The sequence below is a fragment of the Mirounga leonina genome, unplaced genomic scaffold (assembly GCF_011800145.1).
Source record: "Mirounga leonina isolate KUSES-001 unplaced genomic scaffold, KU_Mleo_1.0 Mir_97, whole genome shotgun sequence".
In the NCBI taxonomy this organism is placed as follows: Eukaryota; Metazoa; Chordata; class Mammalia; order Carnivora; family Phocidae; genus Mirounga; species Mirounga leonina.
In genome coordinates, this window is record NW_023270889.1 from 991779 (window position 1) to 1016340 (window position 24562).

A 24562-nucleotide genomic window follows, 5' to 3' on the forward strand; every position below is an offset into this window, starting at 1 on the left:
GACGTCTTTGCAATAAAAGCCTAGGATGTGTTGAGATCCATTTGGACATGAAACAGCCAGCCGCAAGGCACTTGATAATGAGGCATCTGGCAAATCCAGAGCCCGTAACACAAATGTCCGGGGCAGCTTTCTCAAAAGCCACCAATTTCTCTCCATACGGTACAGTGATGCTGAATTTTTTGTTTTTTAAGACTCTGAACATTCTAGAATGCATTTTAGATTCTGAGAATAATTTCAGGACTTAAAGCCCTCTCTTTGATAATGTCTTAGCTCTGTTCAGAAGAATCCAGACTCCTTTTACCCTCTTGCAGGAAACCCTGAGGGGTCAGCCGAGGCTAGGGAAGGGTGCAGAGGGTGTGGAGCACAGGGAAAGCCGTCCACTGGGGGTAGCAGTGATGACTCTGGGACAAGAGACCATAAAAGAAATCACGGCCCCAACACTCATTTCTGCAGTTCAACAAACATTAACTGAACGACAGGCTTTGGGCTCACTTCATTCATCCATCTGTTTATTCATTCAGCATTTATTAAGTGCCTGGCACATCATCTAGCCCTGTCATCCTCTGCCCCAATGCTGCACCTCCTGTCAGTCCTGCCCTGTGCCTTGTGGAGGTGACTCCGGTGGCTCTTGCCCTTCAGCTTCAGCTTGGGCTCCACCCACAGGAGGCAGAGGGTGGGGGTAGAGCACATTAGGGTAGGATTTCCCTCCCTCCCTGCCTTCCTCGTGGCTTGGTCTTGGCAGTGGTTGTCCCTCTACTACCACAGCTCCAGTGGGGCAGCCCTTCTTCCATGGCTCCAGCTATCACCAGGTCCCAGCAAAATCCCTCCCCGCCATCCCCTTCTGTGGAGAAAGGGTGGTGACAAATTCCCCTGCTAGTTCTCTCAACCTTGCCCACAGGTATGTCAATGGGCTCTTGATTATATCCTCTTAAAAATCCTAGCTTGAGCATATCATCTTCTTCCTGTCTGACCCTGACCAATGCAGCCTATTAATATGTGCTGAATTGTTTTCAGATTGCTCTGGACAGGCCGGAAAGATGTAAAGTTTTGGATATAGTTTCTAACACTAAGCTATGACAGTGCAGGGTGGGGGGGCAGAACTTAACAGAAGCTCCTGGGGAAAATAATCTCAGAGATGTAGTCCTTTATACACTCTAGGATTACATGTCAGTCAAAGATCAACCTAATCTCCGGCCACATCATTAGAAGTATGGTATCCAGGACAACGGAGGTGATATTGTGCCTTCATTCTGCCTCCATTAGCTCCCATGTACAGTTCTAGGCACAGATATATTAATTGTAAGTGTTTCAAGACTTGCCATATACAGCAGAGGTCAAAAACTTTTTCTTCAAGGGCCAAATAATAAATATATTTGACTTTGTAGGCCATACGTTCTTTGTTGCAACTAGTCTGCTATTGTGCAAAAGCAGCCACAGACAATGGATAAATGAGTAGGCTTGGCTGTGTTCTAACAAACTTTATTTACAAAAATAAATGTGTAGCTGCATTTGGCTTGCAAGTCTTACTTAGCGGACTTCTGATATATAGGAGAAAAAAAAAATCGTTTTTTTTTTTTTTTTCCTTTTCTGGGTGTGTCCAGAAGGCAAAAGTTGGGTCAATGTATAGAAATCACAGAAAAGTAGATTTGTGCTAATTTTAAGGAAAACCTTTCTAATGGTGACTACCATTCCCAAGTAGAATGAGATGTTTCACGAGGCAGTGAGTGGGTTGCTCATTGTAAGGGTTTAAAAGAAAGGCTAAGTGTTGGAGAATAATTTTCTGCAAAGCACAAGTAGTAAGTCAGATGATGTGGGAGGCAACAGTGCCTCATATTCATATATACTCAGCACAGTACTGCCCACATAGTAGCTCCTCTAGATTTTATGTCCCTAGAGGAGAGAGACTCTGTCATTCCCATCCTTGCATCTTGAAATCCTAATATAGTGTTTTAAACATGGCAGTTGTGACTGATACATGTTTTGTCAACTTGGCTCTGTAAGTAAAATCCTGCTGACAGATGAATGAAACTGATTTGTCTTTAGTACAGTCATCACTACGAGTTGTATTAAATTAGTTCAGTTATCTTTAATAAGCTTCAACATTTGAGGATTTTCACTGAAAAGAATGGATGTAACAGTCAACATTTATCGAGTTCTGAAAATATGCCAACTACTGTGCTAAGAACTTTAATAGGCATTCTCTTATTTAATTATCCCCCCAAACCTATGAGGGAGGTATCACCGCCATCCTATTTTACTGATGAAGAAACTGAAATTCAGAGAAGTCTCATAGCTGGGAAGTGGCATCACCAAAACAGGAATCTCTTTGATGCCTAAGGCTGTGGTCCAACGACAACTCCATCCTGCTTCTCATTCATTCATTCATTCATTCATCCATCCCTTCATGCATTCATTATTTAACAAACATTGATTGGTTGCCTGTTATTTGCCAAGTACTGTTTCTTAGGTTCTGAAGACAGAGCTGTGAATATAAACAGATCAAGTCCATGCTCTGAAGGAACTTACATTCTGGCTGGGATTATAGCAGGGGTAGATGTACTATTAAATGAGAAGATATGAAATGGTAATTCATCAGAAGACACAGAGATTAAACAGATAATAAATAAGTCTTGTCCATACCAGAACTTCAGGGATAATCCCCTATTGGTGAATATACCAAAGCTCTTTCTTGTTTACTGACATTACCCCAAGTTCAGTCTTTAGTGTTGATAAATTGTCAGACACACACAGAGATTAAGAAGGAAGCTTCAAGCATTCTGGAAAATGATGTAGATCATATATGGCAATGTATACATGTATGTGTGATATGTGTATGAAGTCCCCAAAGGGGAAAAAACCCAATAAAGTATTCAAGAATCATACTTCATGGGCAGGTCGAATCTGAGCACCATTAAAATGGGAGACCAGAGGCAATAGATGGAAAGGGGTGGAAAAAGCTAGTCCAGTTAACACAAAAATAAAGAAGAGGGGTGCTTGGGGGGCTCAGTCGTTGAGCATCTGCCTTCGGCTCAGGTCATGATCCCAGGGTCCTGGGATCGAGCCCCATATTGGGCTCCCTGCTCTGCCGGAAGCCTGCTTCTCCCTCTCCCACTCCCCCTGCTTGTGTTCTCTCTCTCTGTGTCTTTCTCTGTCAAATAAATAAATAAAATCTTAAAAAAAAAACCCATTTAAAAAAATAAAGAAGAAAGATAATCCAGTTAAAAATGGGCAGAAGACATGAATAAATATTTTCCCAAAGAAGACATACAGATGGCCAACAGACCCATGAAAAGATGCTCCATATCACTCATCATTGGGGAAATGTAAATCAAAACTGCAATGAGATATCACCTCCCACCTGTCAGAATGGTTAAAATAAACAACACAAGAAACAATGCAAACTGGTGCAGCCACTCTGGAGAACAGTATGGAGATTCCTTATAAAGTTAAAAGTAGAACTACCCTACAATCCAGCAATTGCATTTCTAGGTATTTATCCAAAGAATACAGAAATACTAATTCGAAGGGATACATGCATCCCAAGGTTTATAGCAGCATTATCTACAACAGCTAAATTATGGAAAGAGCCGAAATGTCCATCGACTGATGAATGGATAAAGAAGATGTGGTGTATATATATAATGGAATATTACTAGCTATAAAAAAGAATGAAATCTTGCCATTTGCAATGCAACAATGTGGATGGAGCTAGAGTGTATTACGCTAAGCAAAGTAAGTCAGTCAGAGAAAAACAAATACCATATGATTTCACTCATGTGTGGCATTTAAGAAAAAACAAGTGAACATAGGGGGAAAAAGAGAGAGAGGCAAACCATAAAACAGACTCTTAACTATAGACAACAAGCAGATGGCTACCAGAGGGGAGGTGGGTGGGGGATGGGTGAAATGGGTGACGGGATTAAGGAAGGCACTTGTGATGAGCAAGGGGTGTTATATGTAAATATTGAGTCACTATATTGTACAACTGAAATTAATATTACACTGTATGTTAACTAACTGTAATTTCAATAAAACGTTGGAAGAAAAAATAAAGAAGAAAAATAACTTTTCTTCTCTTCCCTGAAACACAGAAATATGAAGAGCCTAAGTCTACCCTCTAGCCCCAAGTATCAAAAAATCAGTATTTCTAACAAATGCTACAAACCAGAGAGTGTCTGACCTACATATAAGGCAGAGGCAGACACACCAATTTGGGTCAAGGGAGAGGGCCTTGTTTAGGGGGAATAGAGCTGCCAGGATGCCTGGGAATTCAGGGAACCAAGGGAAATTCCAAAACTTTGATTAGGATTGAGATTGAAGGAGAGGAAGCAAGAGTGCGAAGGGTAAAGCCAAACAACTTGTCAGGTCCAAGAGGCAAATCCTGACTGGGAATGGCGGACAGAGCCCAAAGGTCAGGGGCTAAGTAAACATGAGCCCAGAGAAAGAAGTTAGAGTCCGGCACTTTGTGTCTTTTTGGGTGCCAACAACCAGGGGCAGGCATGGATGGCCTAGTTAAAGGCACAGGATAGGAATCAACAAGTAGTAGTAATACTTTTGCAGTTCCAGAATTCCTTTGGTTAGTAGACTGCAAAGCGATTTTCAGATTAGTGAATTTGTAGAACATCAGCATCGTCTTTTTAGAACATTGGCTAGAAAACAGAACAATAATAATGAGTGAACATGTACTGATTGCCAGACACTGCTTTTAAAGACTTTCATGAAGAATGAAGCGGGGGAAATCAGAGGGGTAGACGAACCATGAGAGACGATGGACTCTGAGAAACAAACTGAGGGTTCTAGAAGGGAGGGGGGTGGGAGGATGGGTTAGCCTGGTGGTGGGTATTGAGGAGGGCACATTCTGCATGGAGCACTGGGTGTTATGCACAAACAATGAATCATGGAACACTTCATCTAAAACTAATGATGTAATGTATGGGGATTAACATAAGAATAAAAAAAAGAAAAAAAAAAAAGACTTTCATGCATTGTCTCATACAATCTTCACAAGTCCATTTGGAGCACCGAGCTCCTTAACAGAGACCTAATTAAAAAATGATTAAAAACAGAAGTGACATTTGGAGGGAAACTATAAAATGTTATCGTAAAGGAGTAGTAGTCATTCATTGATTCATTTACTCACATGTTTCTTCAGTCATTAGTTATTGAGCACCTAATATATGTTGGGTACTATTTAGGATCTGTGCATGGATGATTTTTATTGATTTCATTGTTACACAGAGAGGCAGGAGAAGGAGCAAAGGATTGTGAATTGGAAAATCGGGCTTCCATTTCTAGCTCTGCCTCTAGCTGGTGCTATTAGGGTCCGTGGACATGCCACTTTTCTTCTTGGTTTAATGTCCTAGTATAGAGCAAGAAGCCAGGACCACATGATGCTTGAGATCTTTTAGAATTTAATATTAAAGAATTCGGTAGCTTCATAGTACATTGCAATTTATAATGAATATTCACTTATATTCTATCATTATACTCCCACCCCCATCAGGTAAATAATAATATTTATTATGAAGCTTTAGATAGAGGTGGAAATTTGTCAGGGCTTGAACCAAGTTCCTCTTCTCTTTCCACTGGAACCCTCTGCCTTCTGTGTATGAGTTCATGCTTAATTTCCCGAAGAATTGTAAGAGAGCTGGGTGCAAATATTAGAAGAAAAGGAAGAGAAATAGAAGACAAGGAGAAGTTGAGAGTAAAAGGAAGATGTGCCAACTCTCAGGGACTTTTGTGCTTTATCTCTGAAATCATTCAGGGCTTCTGTGACCACTGAGAAAGTATATCCAAAGGCACAAGAAGAGAAATCCTCTAACTGGAGGAAGTTACATAGAAGCAGATTTGAGTTCAATGAAAGTGCCTCATGGGACAGTCCACCTGCCCATTACTGGGGAGAACCACAATGAATAGGTCATGTTAGAAGGCAGAAGGCCTGGCCTCAAGAGGAAGAATAACTTTAATGATTATTGTGTCCCAATCCTGATGTGAACTATCTCCCTAAGCAGAGACCATACAAAACGCTAGAAGTGTTGGGCACTTGGATCACAGCTGGAAGATCACTAAGGGGACTGATTTCAATTCTGAAATGCTGTGATTCTTAGAGACTGTAGGCTTACAATTTAAACTGTAGTCCATAATCCCTAAACTCCAGAATTTAGATATTCTTGAAATCATCTGCTAGGAAAATTCAAGGCCCCTTTCCAGCTACTGATATTCAGGCCAAATTCCTCAATTCATTTTTTTCCAAGAAGTTCCTTGTATGGGTCCTTGGCAGGATATCCACCCTGACTCTCCTGGTCTTGGCATTTCTGACCTCTCATTCTTGACAAATATCCAGGATGGGAACTTCTCTGGAGGCCAGAGCTAAAGCCAAAGTTGGACTAACCTACTGAAACTCTAGTCCTACCAGTCAGTAGATTAACAGGGAGACCCTTGCATTTGTCCTATGCCCTTGTTTTCCAAAGTGTTTCCCACCTGCTAGCTCTACCAGAAACATATAGGTCAACTGGTATTCTCGGAGGGTAATAACTTTAACAAGAGAAGGGATGGAGAAGGCTTTGTGACAGTGAAGCACTGTGAAAGGTTAGGACTTGTATGACTGTTACAACCTGCCCAAGGTCACAGTATAGCAGAACCATATCTAAAGCAGGTTACTTCAAATCCTTCTGGGAGTGAGTGCAAAGTAAATAAAAGTTATTACTGATAATTTAAAAAGAACCGAAGTCCAGGTCTCCCTGATTGACAGCAGGATTTTACAAGCATGACAACATCAGATTGGGATCACTGAAAAGCAGAGTAATTGTTCCAGTCCAGTGAAGAGCCACAGCATAAATGTGAGTCTGCACAAACTGGCCAACAGTCATCTTGACTGGGGCGACCAGAGAGGTTGGAGGCGGGGATGAGGGGGCCACCAGCAGTGGACCTGAACAAAATGGCTTCCTGCTTATCTTAGCTCAGTGACTGCAAGTGTAAATCCACCTTCCTGAAGAAGCTTATAGTAGCTACAAGCTAGCATTACACTCCTAACTGAAAGGACAATAAAAAACAACCTGCAATTGATGAGAAGACATTATCCAGAATTTTCAAGGAATTGGCTTAAAAAAATAATCCCCAATTGATTGCAATATTAAGAACATTTAAAAAATGTTAACTCCATCCTGATCTCTAAATCCCCATGAGCGGGCTTATGAAAAGGTTCTTTATGCACGTGAAACCATTAATACTGTAAGTGGGGAAAGAACATACTCTTTTAATTAAAATAGCAGGTTGTCATGACTGCAGTAATACGAATAAAGAACACCTTTTTACCTAGAAATATAAGAGAATAAATATTTCCTGGTTTTAGTATCCAAGGTTTAGGATTATTTAGGATTAGTAGCCAAAATTGTTTCTATTTTATACCGTATAATCCGGGAGATTGTTTAGAGAGGAATGTTAGGAGGACAATCTGTATTAGCTTTCCTATGACTTCAGCCAGTCGGGGAACCACTGAAATGCTATTTATCTCTGGCCCTTGAACTGTTTTCTCCCTCACTCTCAGAGCAGCACAGCTAATGACCCTCACGGAGTCGCAAATAACTAGCGTGTGTCAAGGCTGACGCTTCTGTTTTTCAATCTAGTTGTTTGTTTGACTATCAGATGTTGCTTTTTGGGGGGTAGTTGAACTTGGTGGAATGATAGGCTATGCTTCTGTTTACTCTTCTGCTCCCAAGACTAAAAGTGCTGATGGTGGGTGAGTGGTGATGGCAATGGGGACATCCGAAACCATTAATTTGAGACTTGAAATGTCAACATGGGCACAAGAGACTAATTTCCCAGCTGATGGTAATGAGTCAACATACCATCTTTAGCTCAAGGGTGCCCTGTGCAGCTTCTCCTAGTCCCATAAACCAAGGGGCCTGGATCCCCAGACTGAGGAGGACATAGCATCTAGCTAGATGATTTGCTTTACTTTGAGGTTTCAACAGCTTCATTCCAGGCTCTTACTTCTGTTTTTTTTTTTTTTTTCCTCACGGGTTTTGGTGACGTTTTCCAAAGTAACCCTATTGCACCAATCATTCATTATGAAAACAAATTAGTGGGTGCTATTATGGTGATGTTCCAGCATAGAGCATATTGGCTAGCATGACACATTGCATTTTGGTGAGACTGTCCAATGGATATGTACAAAATTTAGAACCAGACTGAAAGGCATATAAATGTGACTTAGGCCACCTTCTAGTTATGTGCCCTTGAGGAGGACATAAGTTCCTCGAATCTCAATTTCTTCATCTGGGAAGTGGGAATACCGTTAGCCACCTCTTTAGATTTTTGTGGAGATTTGATGCAGAAAAGAGCAAGCAATTAATACATGCTAATGATATTAACGATTAACATTGATAGCACATTTAGTAAGTGCCAGGGATTATAGAAATCCTCAAAGCATCTCCAGGAAATAAGAACTATTATTATCTTCACTTTGCTGATGAGAACGAGACAGGTGAAATACTTGCCCAACATCCAAAAGCTAGGAAATGGCGATGCCAGAGTTCCAGAACCTTCAGTCTGGCCACTACTCCCCATATAAGGAGAACAGACAGCCAGGGTTTCACAAACTTGGGTAAGAACTGCCTGAATATGGATCCCAGGGCACCATCTAAGACCTGAGGAACTTCTTTGCTCCTCACCCCTCCTCTTTTCTATGTCTCCTCATTCATACCTGAGCCAGAAACAGGGAAAGAGATTGACACATGAGACAGGTGGGTACAACCAGCAGACCCCTGGCGGACCAGCTAGAGTGCTCAACTTCACACTCAGCTGTGAACTTGTAGGCAGGTGCTACATTCTGTGTTCACATCATCGACAAGATTTCATATACTCTAAAGTTATTTTATTAGAAGGGAGGGGTGAACACTTTTAGATGCAGATCCACTCTATCAAGAGAATTAAAAAACACAAATAAAAACATCATGATCTTATTATGCTATTATCATTAGGTCATCCTGCAGACATCCACTGTCCACACACTTAAATAGAAATCATTTTTTGCTATCAATACTAAATTCCCTTAAGTCCAAGGTATTAAGATCAGGAACTGTTTTATGAGCTCATACCTACAGCTAAAAAGGTGGCCAAGGTAGATTACAGAGACCATGACAGTTTGTCTTTTAATTAAAATACCTAGTGTGCTATCCATCAGTTGATGAATGGATACACAAAATGTCGTATATCCTTATCATGGAATATTGTTCGGCAATACAAAGGGAATGACGTCCTGACACCTGCTACAACATGGACAAAGCTCAAGAACCTTGTCCTAGGGGAAAGAAGCCAGCCACAAAAGACTTCGTAGAGTGTGATTCCATGTCTGTGCATTGTCCAGAATAGGCAAATCTACAGAGACACGAAGTAGATTCATAGTTGTCAGGGGCTGCAGGGGAGGGGAGAAAGGAGACTGGGAATTTACTGCTAATGTGTAATCAGTTCCTTTTTGAGGTGACGAAATGCTTTCAAATCAAATTTTGAAAATGGTTGCAGAACTCTGTAAATATACTAGAAACCGCTGAACTGTATGCTTTAAACAGGTGAACTTTATGGTATGTACATGCAATCACAATAAAGCTGTTCAAAAGATATGTTAGTGTGTAATTTCCCCTACTTCCTTGCAATAACGATAGTAGTCTTTCATGGTCAGCCGCCCTCATTATTAGCAATACTCTTTGGATAAACAGTGATGAACATGAAAGCATTCATGCCCCCCTTCCCCCCTTCCCACCTCCACAAATGATTAATCTTGTCCTCATTTGTAAAATGTCTGTCAAGTATTTGACTGCTAGGAAGTCAGAGCTCCAGAGATAATTGACCTTCCATCTATGAAGTACAACTTCTAGGCCAAAATCTGCCTCCACCTCTGGCCCCTGCCCTGTGTTGTCTTTCTTTTCCTTCCAAAACGTCACTGCTGAGGACTCAGTGTTCCAAACCAGAGCTGACCTAGAGCAAGGCTCTGGGGCTCCAGATTGCAAAAGGAACCAGAATCATTGCTAATAAATACAAAGCAGGATAGATAAAAACTGGTGGGAAAAAGAAAGATGGTGGCACATTCTCTCCTTTCTGGATGATGGTGGCGGCGATGCAGGCAGCTTTCATTTCAAGAGTGGGCATCCCAACAGGATTTAGATGAGAACAGGGATACCAACAGAGAGAACTCAGAAAAATTATGGTTGGCATTTAGGCGTGGAGGGAAAAAAGTTTTCATTTTTGTGTCCTGGATTTGTTCCACGTGCTGTTCAAGCCACTAAATCAATGGCAAAACTGTGTCCTTTGGATTGAAATCCCCATCCAGTTTCTAGAGTTTGAAAGTCTTGTTTTCCACTCCGCTTTCCTGCTTGCTTAACTGAGCTGCCTGGACACGAGCCACCGTGGAGTTGTGCCACTCGGACAGAGCCCTGACTCTCTGTCCCGTGTCTCTGGTTCAAGAAGGACAGGGAGGATTAATGCAAAGGTCAGGCGATCGACCATGGCGAATGCAGAGCTGGGGCTAAATGGGTTTTAAGATAAGTTGGGGTTTTAACTGGTTTTAAGTTGGGGCTTAGCTGGGTTTAACTGGATTTAAGGAGGCCCTGAAATCTGAAAAGATTCCAGTACCTTGGCTACATCCACTTCATCATTCGGAGATCACTACATCATGTAAGTTTTGATCACTTTACCCAAGATTAATGTTTTCTTCCCCCTATGGCACCGATTTCCTCTTTCTTCTTGTTTCTTCCTCTTCCTTTACCTTCCATCCCCTGCCAGTGGCAGGTAATGTGCCAAGCAGGGGGGTGGGAGTGGGCACAGGGCTTTGATTCTGCAAATACACTTTCACTGTCCCCCCATCTCTCTGAGGACCTGATCCTCATGGGGAGAGAGAGAGAGATTGAGAGAGAGAGAGAGAGAGAGAGAAGAGAAGAGAAGAGAAGAGAAGAGAGCCTGTGGTACCAGAAAATCTACCCAGAATCCAAGAAGCCCAGTGATTTACTCTGGCCATCTGCAACTAGGCAACATTTGGATGCTTGCTTCAGAATGCAGAGCGTTAAGGTAGAACTTGCTAGATTTATTAAGGGTGCCTGGTAGGATTTGTTCTTGGGTCTGAACATCCTCAATGACCAGCCTGTGCAATTCTGATGAGCACCCACCTGTTGGATGATTACTCTTTGGCAAGCTGACTCTGCAGGCAGATTAGTATTTGCCCTGTGATATACAAGGCCCCAAGTGCCCCCCACCCCCATCTAAAAAACCCCTCAGTAATTGGATAACTTGCTTATGGCGGTGGTTGGGTTTGTATGGTTTGACTTATTTGGTTTACAGCTCAAATTCTTGCAACAGAATTAAAATGGCTATGTTCAAAACAGCTGTGGTTTCAGCAAAGCAGAGTGAATGACAGGGGAGGGGGAAGAACTGAGAGGGGTGAGGGCCAATGCGACTGGGTGAGCTGTGGGGGTGGGGGGGTGAGCCTTGACCCTGAGCAGCCCTTCCCACTGCAAGCCTGGCTCTCCCCAGCCATCACAGCTTCGGCAGCACCTGGCTTCACTTGGGTTCTGTGGATCATGTCACACAGGATGGGACACGGGTTTCTGAGGGAGCTGGCCCTGGCCACAGAGCTTAGAGTGTTCTCTTAATCCTTCTTGTCAAAAATCACTTTCCAGACAGAAATGGAATTTTAGCTCTCAAACTGTGTAAAGTCAGGAGCCTAGCCACAACAGAGGGCGCAGATTGTAACCTCACAATGTTATTTGACCATATTATGAGGTGAACTGTATTCCCCACAAATGAGATGATAAAAGTCTCCCCTCAGAACGTGACCTTATTTGGAAATAGGGTCCTTGGAAATGTATTAGTTAAGATGAGGTCATACTAGTAACAATGGGCCCTTAACCAACGACGGTGACTGGAGTTTTCCTAAGAAGAGAAGAGACGTGCATATACATGTAATGATGGAGATGGAGAGTGGAAGGGCACAGCCTGCAAGCCAAAGAAGGCCAGGGATTGTGGCCACGTCCAGACGCTCGCAAGAGGTGAGGAAGGATTCTTCTCAGACCCAGAGCCTATGGGGCAACCTGGTCCTGTTGAAACCTTGATTACAGACTTCCAGCTTCCAGAAGTGTGAGAAAATAAATGTTGTTTCAAGCTATCCAGCTGTGGCACTGTGCTCTGGAAACCCCAAGAAACTAATACAGATGGTTTGCACCTGAGTGGGCTGGTGTGTTTATATAAACATCTTTCTGTGACCAATTCATACTTCTTTTATGAGCCAATTTAAAACTTGAGAGTATTTTTACATTTTTTTTAAAGATTTTATTTATTTATCTGAGAGAGAATGAGAGAGAGAACACGAGAGGAGAGAGGTTCAGAGGCAGAAGCAGACTCCCTGCTGAGCGGGGAGCCTGATGCGGGACTCGATCCTGGGACTCCAGGATCATGACCTGAGCCGAAGGCAGTCGCTTAACCAACTGAGCCACCCAGGTGCCCCGAGAGTATTTTTAATTAGTGAAAGTAGTTAGAACGTATAGGATTTGGTCAGCCTGACTAATATGGACACAGCACATTCTTACTCCGGTGCAGCATGTATGCTTCTTCCAGGGGGAAAGTTGTTAATGTCCTGTAAGAAGCCAGTGATGGTGTTTTGAGTTCGCTGCTCTGAGATCTTGTGAACTTTTATTAAAGGAGAGCTCTAACCACTGGAAGGAGGTTTAAGGATGATTAAGGAGATTTGGATACTGGACAAACGCAAAACCCGCACGGGCAAAGGGGGGCCCAAAGCATATTTAACTTCTGGTACTTGCCCAGCAGGAGTGGAAGGGGGTGTGGAGGGAGTCATAGAACCTCCCCCTTCAATCTTCATTCTGCCTCTGATGTTGCCATTTGTATGCGTCCCCAGCAAAGTCACTAAAACCTCTCAGGGCTTCCATTTTTCCCTCTTGGGGGAAATTGCTTTCAGTTTACCAACCTATCCATATAACACGGGGCAAGGAAAAAGTAAATTAACTCAACCTCCTCAACCCAGATCTTTAGAAAAAGCTTTGTGCAGCCTCTAAAGCTTTGGGTCCCTTGGCTCTATGCCCAGAACACTCAAAACCCTGAACATCTGCATACTCCAGGATCTCGACTCCTTTTTCTAGAATATAGACTCCATATTCAGAGAGGGTGCCAACCCAAAAGGCATCTTGTGAGATCTGGATAGATTATTGGATACACTGTTTTATTATTTTTTAAAAAAGCAAATCCCAGACATCAGGTTACTTTATCCTTACCCACTTCAGTATATATATCTAGCAATTGCGACCATATTCTTATATAACCAGAGTGTTATTTTCATATCTAATATAATTAATAATAATTATTTGGTATCATCTAATATGGATCTGGTTGTATTTTTACAATTCAAAATGGGAAAGAAATTAAAGAATTAGTCTGTAAATTCTTGAGCTAGGAGGAACCTCAGATAAGTAACTGCTATTAATACCCACTCAAGACAGAAGGCTACTTGTCCTGTTTTTATATATAATATAAATGTTAGTATATAATGAGGGATTTTGGTGATCACTCAGCTCAACTTTTCACTTGACAGATGGGAACATGGAAGTCCTGTAAAGTCATGTAACATGCATGGTTATATGGCAAATTAGAGACCAAGGTAGGACTGTGACCCAATCCTCTAATCCCCATCCCATAGCAGACTGTTTCTTCAGGAATGGAGATGCCACAAGCTTTCTTAGTATGCAAATCTATTATTTAATTCTGAAGTTACCGTCTCTGGCTCACTAAACCTCCAGTTAACTGCATTTTAATCTTGTTTCTTCTATGGCAATAGATTCTAACTAACCTGAATTTTCCTTCTTTCTTTTTTTTCTTTTTTAAAGATTTATATTATTTATTTGGGAGAGAGAGAGGGCACAAATGCGAGCGTGGGGAGAGCAGGAGAGGGAGAGAGAGAGAATCTCAAGCAGACTCCACAATGAATGCAGAGCCCCACCCGGGGCTTGATCTCACAACCCTGAGAAATCAGGAGTCGGATGCTTACTGGACTGAGCCATCCAGGCACCCCCTGAATTTTCTGTTAACTAATCTGGCATGCCTTTGGGGACCATCACTAAGTTGTGTGTTAGGCTTTTCCTAGACACTGAGCAGCCCTGAGTCTGATCCTTTGCTCACGGGGTTTGCTTTCTCGCCTTACAGACCCTGCACCAGCAGATGAGGGTCTCTGGGCTACTGAAGCACAAAGTGGATAGAAGCACAAAAAGGTCTTACTCCAATGAGCTCGCACTCATTTTTGCCAAATAGTTAAGAGAATATGCCATCAAAATAGAATGCGCTCAGACACAGGCCATATGGTCTTTCAAACTATCTATGAAAAAACAAACCACGACACTCTTCACATCTGAAGATGGAAAAGAAACCAGGGAGCTGAGACAGAGCTGGAATTGGGCGAGCTCTGGAAATGTTTCCTGAGATGATGAGGTGTTGCTGGAGGGGTCCCGATGGGTACTTTCTCCTTAGATTATCACACAAGGATCTGGCACCATGGAGAGTTCTTTTGCTCTCAACTGACGCCGGAGAACAAGGTGGTGAATAAGTTAGAAAATCCCCAGGGCCTGAAGTTGTATCTGGATAAATTAAAACACCAAGTTACAAAGTTGAAGATTAAACTGACAACCAAAAATCAGCGGATGAATCAATTATTTTGATGCCAAGATGCCAAACTGCCAGTCTGACCGCTGTTTTCCCTGAAGTAAGCAACTACCCATCTAGTTGTCTCCTGGTAATAAATTACAGCACAACCTCAGTTAACTGGGGCTTAATTCAATTAGCTGAAAACATGTGCTTTCTGTCACATTCTACTTTTCGATGAAAAGTCAAGTGGCCTGCCAGGTTCAGGGATTTATTAATACAACCACTAAGACAGTGGTTCCTAAAATCTGTTGCACATTGGAAGCACCAGGAAACCTGAAAACATACTGATTCCTGGCTCCCTTGCCACCAAACATTCTGATTTAGTGGAGGGGCCACCCAAACATTAGAATTCTAATGTATGACAAAGTTGGAGAGCCATTGTTCTAAGGTATTTCTTAAGGCTGGGTTGATGCATCCTAGTCACCTAACCCATGTATATAACCCAGGGTCAAGGAACATTTTTCTTTTCCCCTTTGAATCTACTGATCCAAAGAAGAACAATCCATTTGAGCCTACATAAAGGAAAATATAATTTAATGTAGTTTAGAGTTTTGTGCTATTTTTTCCTCAGCGTTCTATTCTGTTGCTTTTAAAATTAAGAATCAGGAAACAAATACTTCTTTACTATTTGGTCAGAAAAACAAACTAATTCTATCCTAGTGAAATCAACTAAGGAAAAGCAAAAAGCAGGAGAGAGGGAGAGAGAGAGAAGAAGCGTATGGAGGACGAGAGGCACAGAGGGCAAATCAAAGCTCAGAGCTGCTTGCTGTCCGGGCCCCTCGACTTCCTCAGCACATGCGTGCAGCGTTTCTGGCTGTCTTGTCCTATAAGCCTCTCGGCAGAGTTTTGGGTGTACTGGCTTCTGGTGAGAAAGGAGGAGTGTAAAAGCAATGGGAGGGAGACATAGTTGCCACACTTCGGCTGATCTGTTCCATTTTGTTGGTTTATTTCTGTTTCTGCTTCTGCTCTTGTTCTGTCTTGATTATGTCAAGCCCTCGAGCCCTGACCCTTCTTCCTTGTCCTGGATCACTTTTCCCACTCGACTCCACAAACTCTCATCCCAGGCTTCTGAATCTCGGCTTGTCCTCGTTGTACCCTGCCGTCTGCTTAAGACGGACTTCATGCTTTTCCTGCTTTCTCAGATGGCCTGTGGCTTCTCTAGCCAGAACCCAATCCCCGGATTTTCTCACCATCTTTGTTAGACATGGCAGTTGTGGTGCCTGTCCCAACCCGTGCCCGTTCTGAGGGAGCCTGCTCTGGACGGCCACATTTTGTACTGGACATTGCCCCCACCCCACTGGCCTTCTCCATGTGCCTGTGGTCTGACCAGGATCCCAGGGCAGCTATTACATGGGATTGTCAGGGCCCTAGGAGGGGGTCTGATGTGAAAAGCTCTTCCTGAAGAGGGGAGAGAAGTGATAATCAGACTCCTCACCTTGGGAATTTGAACTGGAAAATGGAACAAGAAAAAGAAAGCAGCAGGAAGAGTAGAAGTTGAGAAGCTATAAAGTAGAAAGACAGCAGAGTAGCCGTGATTCTAGAGTGAACTGAAACCACCAGCAAACTGAAACGGTGAATGAGCAGAACTCTGAGGTAGAGAAATAATATACAGAATTAACATAGAAAAAAACCTTCTGAGAATTTGATGAAAGCCATGCAGCATCCTTTCCCAAATGTTGCCCCCCCCAAAAGAAGTAAATAAACAAACATGACAACTATATATATGTCATATATATATATATATGTATTTTTTTTTTTTTTGTAAATATTTTTGGGAGTTGATGGACTCCTTGAGGTCCTTGAACCTCCTTCAGGTTCATGGAAGCCAGTTTAAGAGCTTGCATGGGGTACAAGGTAAAGAAGTTATTTGGTTGTGAGAAGAGAGGCAAATAGATCAGGAGGAAGATCTCCAGAGCAGTTTTGTGTTATTTTTCTCAATCTTGGCACTGTTGACATTTTGGCAGGTTATTCTGTTGCTGTGGGGTTGTCCTGTGCTTTGCAGGATGTGTCGCAGCATCCTGGACTCAACTTACTAGATGCCAGTATTAACCGCCTAGTCATGACCATAAAAAAATGTCTCCAGATATTGCCAAATACCCCTGGGAGGCAGAACTGCCTCTGGTTGAAAACCACGGCCTTGAAAGGTCACTGATTCATCGGAAAGGCAGCATCAGGGGGAAGACCTTTGAACACTAACTGGAGAGATCCTTGGAACTCAACTTGGATCTTGTTTCCAGTCCTTGAGAGACCCAGTTCTTACTAGACCCCTGTCTGCCTCTGACGGGCCCACCCTGAGCCTTGCTGGTTTCCCCTGTAATGGCCGTCCACATGAGTCTTTTCTGCACCCTGGTTCTCCTACTTCAGTGTACATCAGAATCACCTAGAAGGCTTGTTAAAACACAGATTGCTAAACTGCACCCCATAGTTTCTGATTCAAAGATTTGGGGTAGGCCCTGAGATTTTACATTTCTATTAATTTCTCAGGTGATGCGGATACTTGCTTGCCCAAGGTCAATGCTTTGAAAACTACTGCCTTCCGGAGGGGGGAAAAACAGTTGCCTAAAACTCGTTCTTGAGCTCTGAGAGCAGAGGCAGTTGGAAGGAAGGACACAGACTGAAAAGAAAAAGTGAAATCAGATCAAAGGCTGTGAATCCGTGTTGTTCAGTACCCTGCGAGCGTAGGGTACTATCCAAAGTATTTACTGACAATGTGAACTGTGGGGCACACTTAACACTTTTTTTTAAAATCCTCACTGTGACTTGGAGATAACAATAGCTGATGACTGTCCTCATTTTACTCGTAAAGAAAAGGAGGCTGGCAGGTTAGTGATTTGTCTAAAGACACACAGGTTTTAAGGGACTGGGCTGTGATTTGAGACCAGACCTGTTAAATAAAAAGTCTGAACTTCCACTTTTCAGGACTTTTTAAAAGCAGTGTAACTTTCTTTTCTTTATGGAAAATCTATATGGGATCTCAAAATATAGATAAGAGTAGCTGAAAGAAGATAAGAAAGTGCATGGGACCAGTCTCATCCATTTGGCCTCCTGTTTGCACCTTAAGACCCCAACACAGAGGTCTAGGACTCTTAGAAATCCAGTAAGAAAACCCTTGTCTCACACACGTCTGTCTTCCCATTGGTTCATGTATTTTAAAACAATCCCCCTCATCAAGGATGCAGTTATCTGATTCATCTACACGTTTGAATGCATATCATGAAAGGCTATTCTCTGACTTCAAAAAAGTGTACACTCCTTAAATAACAAGGCAAGACAAAAACAGAGACACAGACACAATAACTGAATTTTATCAGCTCCTTTAAAGGAAGGACACATTCTGTTTTAGTGGGAGCCAACCAGGAGGAAACACTTTAAAATATTACAGTATTAAAATACTAAAATGTTTAATCCCATTTAATAAATGAAAATACTTGCACACACACGTGCACTACACACATTTATAGAGAGCTCCTTGACCATGCTCTTCACTCCCAAGTCCTAGGTAGGTGCCATGACTCTGGACTATATCATCCTGCACTTTGTTCATTATAATGCTCACTACATTGTATATTCATTTTCTCTTTAGTGGTCCCTGTCCCCGCCATCCCACGAGGACAGGGATAGTGTCCACTTGTGTGATTAGGCACTGTTTAGCACTTTGTGGTGACTCAATAACAATTTGTAGCCCATACTTGAAATGTAGAAAAATAGGCAATTCTCTAATGTTCAGTGTTTACATTGGATATATGCTTAAGTACAAGCGACTTTTGAAACCTTATGCCAACCTGTGGGAATCTCTTCAGAAATGAACATGCTGGAAAAAAAGAATCTAGAAACACAGACATCTTTCATAGAGATTAGCACATACGGTTCCAGGAATAGGGCTGCTAGAAGTCTAGATTGAACTGGGTATCACAGAATTGGGGATTTCCGAAATACATTTTTCAGGTGAGGTTTTGGTGGAAATCTAAAACCTGGGGTTTTAGTGGACATCATCAAGCAATCTGGGAGGGGATGCAGAAGTTACATTGGATCCTTAGAAAATAAGGAGAAGAGGATGGTGGTATTAGCTCTAATGGCACATCTTACAGCCAAGACGAGGGAGAAGGTTGTACAATTATCTAGTACATTTAATAGTGAGCATAGCTGGGTAATTAAAGAGCAGTCTAGATTTCCAGTATGGGCCATTCGGGGCCATTCTTGAAAGCACCAACACTTCTCAATGAAGTTTAAGAGGCTTTCATGAATGACCCCGAATTGCCAAGGAAATGTTGAACAAGAAAAACAAAGCTGGGGTCATCACATTGCCCGATTTCAAGCTATATTATAAAGCCGTGATCACCAAGACAGCATGGTACTGGCACAAAACAGACATATAGACCAATGGAACAGAATAGAGAGCCCGGATATGGACCCTCAACTCTAGGGTCAAATAATATTCGACAAAGCAGGAAAAAATGTCCAGTGGAAAAAAGACAGTCTCTTCAATAATTGGTGCTGGGAAAATTGGACAGCCACATGCAGAAGAATGAAACTCGACCATTCTCTAACACCATACACAAAGATAAACTTAAAATGGATGAAAGACCTCAATGTGAGACAGGAATCCATCAAAATCCTAGAGAACATGGGCAGTAACCTCTTCGACATTGGCCACAGCAACTTCTTTCAAGATACATCTCCAAAGGCTAGTGAAACAAAAGCAAAAATGAACTTTTAGGACTTCATCAAGATAAAAAGCTTCTGCACAGCAAAGGAAACAGTCAGCAAAACAAAGAGGCAACCCACAGAATGGGAGAAGATATTTGCAAATGACACTATGGACAAAGCACTGATTTCCAAGATCTATAAAGAACTTCTCAAACTCAACACTCAAAAAACAAATAATCAAGTCAAAAAATGGGCAGAAGACATGAACAGACACTTCTCAAAAGAAGACATACAAATGGCTAACAGACACATGAAAAAATGTTCACCATCATTAGCCAACAGGGAGATTCAAATCAAAAACACATTGAGATACCACCTTACACCAGTTAGAATGGCAAAAATTGACAAGGGAAGAAACAACAAATGTTGGAGAAGTTGTGGAGAAAGGGGAACCCTCTTACACTGTTGGTGGGAATGCAAGTTGGTACAGCCACTTTGGAAACCAGTGTGGAGGTGCCTCAAAAAAATTAAAAATAGAGCTACCCTATGACCCAGCAATTGCACTCCTGGGTATTTACCCCAAAGACATAGATGTAGTGAAAAGAAGGGCCATATGCACCCCAATGTTCATAGCAGCAATGTTCACAATAGCCAAACTGTGGAAAGAGTGGAGATGCCCTTCAACAGACAAATGGATAAAGAAGATGTGGTCCATATATACAATGGAATATTACTCAGCCATCAGAAAGGATGAATACCCAACTTTTATATCAACAGGGATGGGACTGGAAGAGATTATGCTAAGTGAAATAAGTCAAGCAGAGAAAGTCAATTATCATATGGTTTCACTTATTTGTGGAACATAAGGAATAGCATGGAGGACATTAGGAGAAGGAAGGGAAAAATGAAGGAGGGGAAATCGGAGGGGGAGATGAACCATGAGAGACTCTGGACTCTGAGAAACAAACTGAGGGTTTTACAGGGGAGGGGGGTGGGGGCATGGGTTAGCCCGGTGATGGGTATTAAAGAGGGCACGTACTGTCTGGAGCACTGGGTATTATACAAAAACAATGAATCATGAAACACTACATCAAAAACTAATGAGGTATTGTATGGTGACTAACAGAACATAATAAAATAAAATTAAATTAAATTAAAAAAAAACAGTTTAAGAGGCAATTACTTGGAAGCCTTTACATTCTGAATGCTAAGCAAGGAATAGATGTAAAATTTGGCTCCAAAGCAAGTTCTAAATTTTTTGGAGCAGGATGTCTGTTTATTTGTGCAAATTAGGAACAGACAGGCAGTTTTCAGCAACGGGTCTGTTATGGTAGTGGAGCTGCAGAATGTTAAATCACAAAGTCAGTTTAAGAAAATGTTTACAACATAAACTGTCTGGTTTTGAATCTTGATGCCACCACTTACTTGCTGTGTAGCATCAAGTGAATTACTTAACTTCTCTGTGTCTAAGTTTCTTCATCTATAAGCCAGAATGATAATAGTTCCCACTGCATAGGGCTGTTGTGAGCATTAAGTGATTTAAAGGGTGCCTGGGACATAATTTCACTCAATAAATATCAACTATTCTCATTAGGTGCATTTTAGCAAAGTTTCTGTAAACGATTTTGTTTAATCTCACAGGGCTAAAGACAACAGAATAAAAAAGACAACAAATGTGATGATTATTCAAATTTCTGATTTATCAGGGGTTGGTAACTTTTTCTGTAAAGAGCCCGATAGTAAATATTTTCAGCGTTGCTGAAAAACATACTGCCTTTGTTGCCATTATAGAGGTCTGTTGCTGTAGTAGGAAAACAGCCATAGACACTGTGAAAAAAAATTGGCATGGCTGTGTTGTAAAAACACTTCACTTATCAAAACAGAACTAAAATTTTATTTATAAATATAGATGGTAGGTGGGATTTGCCAACCTCTGATTAAGATAATTGTATGTTGCTTTTGTCCAGGCAGAGCTATCTTTTGGAAACAAAAGGTAAATATTCTGTTTTCTGCCTGAAATTCTTTTCCTCCTCTATGTACATGATTGACTCCACCTAATTACCTTATGTAAATTACCCTTCTACACACACACACACACACACACATTCTTATACACACCATTTGTTTTCTTTATAGCACATATCACAAGTTCTAATATCTGGTATATTTGTTTATTTATTTATTTTCACTCTAGTCTGAGTCAAATGTAAAGTCAAGGAGCGTAGGACTCTTCATTGCCTACAACAACTGATGGATCCACAGTAGTAGGTCAATAAATATTTGTTAAATGAGTAAGTGGAAGAATTACTGACCACAAGGACTAAAACATTCTGATAGTTTAAATGCACATAAATAAAGCTCTACTCTCAGGAAAACACAATTATGTGTTCACTTATTTCTAAGAAAACTGACTTATGCATCTGCTTTCAAAATGCCAAGTCCATAAATGGGGCTTTCTTTCCCAAATCCCTGGGCCCATTCATGCTGTTTTTCCAGCTTATCAACTTACTCATGGCTCTCCATTGAAATATGTGTTCTGAAGAGCTTTTGAGTTCTCTCATTCACTATTAATCATTTATTTAAAATATACATTTCATGTTATCTTTTGTCTTTATATGATGCCACAGATTTTGAAAAAGTTTGGGGAAAAAAACCCCAACAGTGCCTGATTCAGATGCTTCCATCTTTTCCACTCTTCTACTAAACATAGCATAGGTTTAGCATAATGCCAGGCACATAGTAGGTGCTTAAAATATATTTGTAAATCAACAAATGCATGAGTCTTCATTGAGTTATTCTAGAATTCTACAGTAAGAGTGTGAACAGAAGGGGTTGTTCTGGCAAACCACTGGACAAATGAAGAACATACTATGTGTGTTGTGTGGGCACCAGCAAGGCTGAATAGGAGGAATGTAAAATCAAATTTTGAGGTAATTTTGCCTCTGATTTTTGCTGCATTTATAAAAGACAGTGTTCCAGGAATAAAAAAAAGAGCAATGGGAACACTGTGTCTCTCAAATTATCATATGCATATTATTTACCTGCATGGTGTGGCAAGTAACGAATGTATTAGGAGAATAGTGCTCATCCCCTTTGCATTCATGTTAAAGTATCAGCCCTGGCAAATCACGCAGGAACAATTAAGATGGGCTGTGGGAAGCTAGTTCACACATCAGCCTGACCCAGCAAGTACCGAAAATGGATTTCATAAACGTTCAATGACCACAAGGACTAAAACGTTCAATCCTTCTGATTGAACAGAAATGCCTTCCTGTTTTTTTCTGACACCTATTGCTGGAGCATTCATTTGCCCTGTAGATGATTTTTGAAAAAAACAAAATAAAGACAAGAAGAGAAATATTGCTCTTCAGGGTCTGCAACTCCATGTGATGGAATCATGGCAAGAAAAGTGGACAACACCTAATTTATGTCAACTACACAGCAAATGACTGCCTTCCTTCCTGTTAAGGGAACAAGTCTCCACTCGATGAAGTTCTTAGTAAGGAATTTCGGGTTGGAGGAATCTTTGAGGGTTTCCCATTTTTATCAAATGCACCCTGTAGGAGTCTTTCTGTGGTGCACTCTATATTAGACGGGTTTTGTGAACTCTGCTTGAGTATTTCTATCACTTGCTCTATGCATCTATTCTACTTAGCACACACTATTATTTTGCATTCATGCAACTCAGAGAAAATGTGCTTGCCTTGCCCATTAAAAGCATCTTGAAGACAGGGGTCTTACTTCACCTCTGTATCTCCAAAACATTGCTAAGTGCCTGGCTCATGGCAGGTTCACAACAAATGTTTGCTGATTGAATGAAACAATAAACAAAAGCTTAATACTACATGAAACAAAATTCACTTCTCTTAGAAGCACCTTCTTTATAAAATGAGTAAAAAATATAAGAAAGAGCCTACATTTCTGTTTATCAATGACAAAGGCAATTGGAATTAAGATAGGGGACTAAACAGGTAAGCACCCTCCCCTCCCAAGAATACCTGACATATTATTTTAAAAAGTTATTTTATTGTATAAGAACACTTCACATGCTTTTAACAATTTCTAAGGGTACAGGATATTATAGTTGACTATAGGTGTAATGCTGTAGAGCAGACCTGTAGAAGTTATTAATCTTGCTTAATTAAAACTTTACACCCATTGATTATTAACTCCCCAATCCTCCTCTTCCCAGGCCCTGGCAACTGTCATTCCATTTTTTGATTCTATGAACTTGACTATTTTAGATAAACAGAATCATGCAACATTTGTCTTTCTGTGACTGCCTTATATCACTTAGCATAATGTCTTCAAGGTTTATCAATGTTGTCACATACTGCCCAATTTCCTTTTTTTAAAAGGTTGCATAGTATTCTATTGTATGTATATACTACATTTTTTTATCCATTCATCTGTTAAGGAACATTTAGGTTGTTTGCATATCATGGTTATTGTGAACAATGATGCAATAAAATGGAAGTGCTCATATCTCTTCGAGATCCTGATTTCCATTCTTTTGGATATATACCCAGAAGTGGAATTGCTGAATCACACGGTAATTCTATTCTTAGTTTTTTGAGAAATCTCTATATTGTTTTCCATATTAGCTGTACCATTTTGCATTCCCACCAACAGCATGCAAGGGTCCCAGTTTCTTTACATCCTCCAGAACGCTTTTTTTTTTTTTTTTTTTGGTTTGTTTTTGTTTCTGTGTTTTTATAATAGCCATGCTGACAGGTATGGAGTGCTATCTCATTGTGGTTTTGATTTACATTTCCCTGACTACGAATGATGATGAGCATTTTTTTCATATCTTTTGGTAATTTGTATGTCTTCACTTGGAGAAATGTCTATTGAAATCCTTAGCCCATTTTTAAATTTGGGTTATCAGTTTTTTGTTTGTTTTGGAGTTTTTTTGGTATCTAGTTGTAGGAGTTCTGTCCGATTTTTGGACGTTAATTTCTTTTTAAAAATTAATTTAATTTTATTGTGTTATTTAAGTCACCCTACAATATATCATTAGATTTTGATGTAGTGTTCCATGATTCATTGTTTTCGTGTAACACCCAGTGCTCCAGGCAGTACGTGTGTTAATTTCTTATCAGATATATGGTTTCAAATATTTTCTCCCCTTCCATAGGTTACTCCATCATTCTGTTTATTGATTCCTTTGTTGTGCAGAAGTGTTTAGTTGGATGTAGTATCACTTGTTTATTTTTATTTT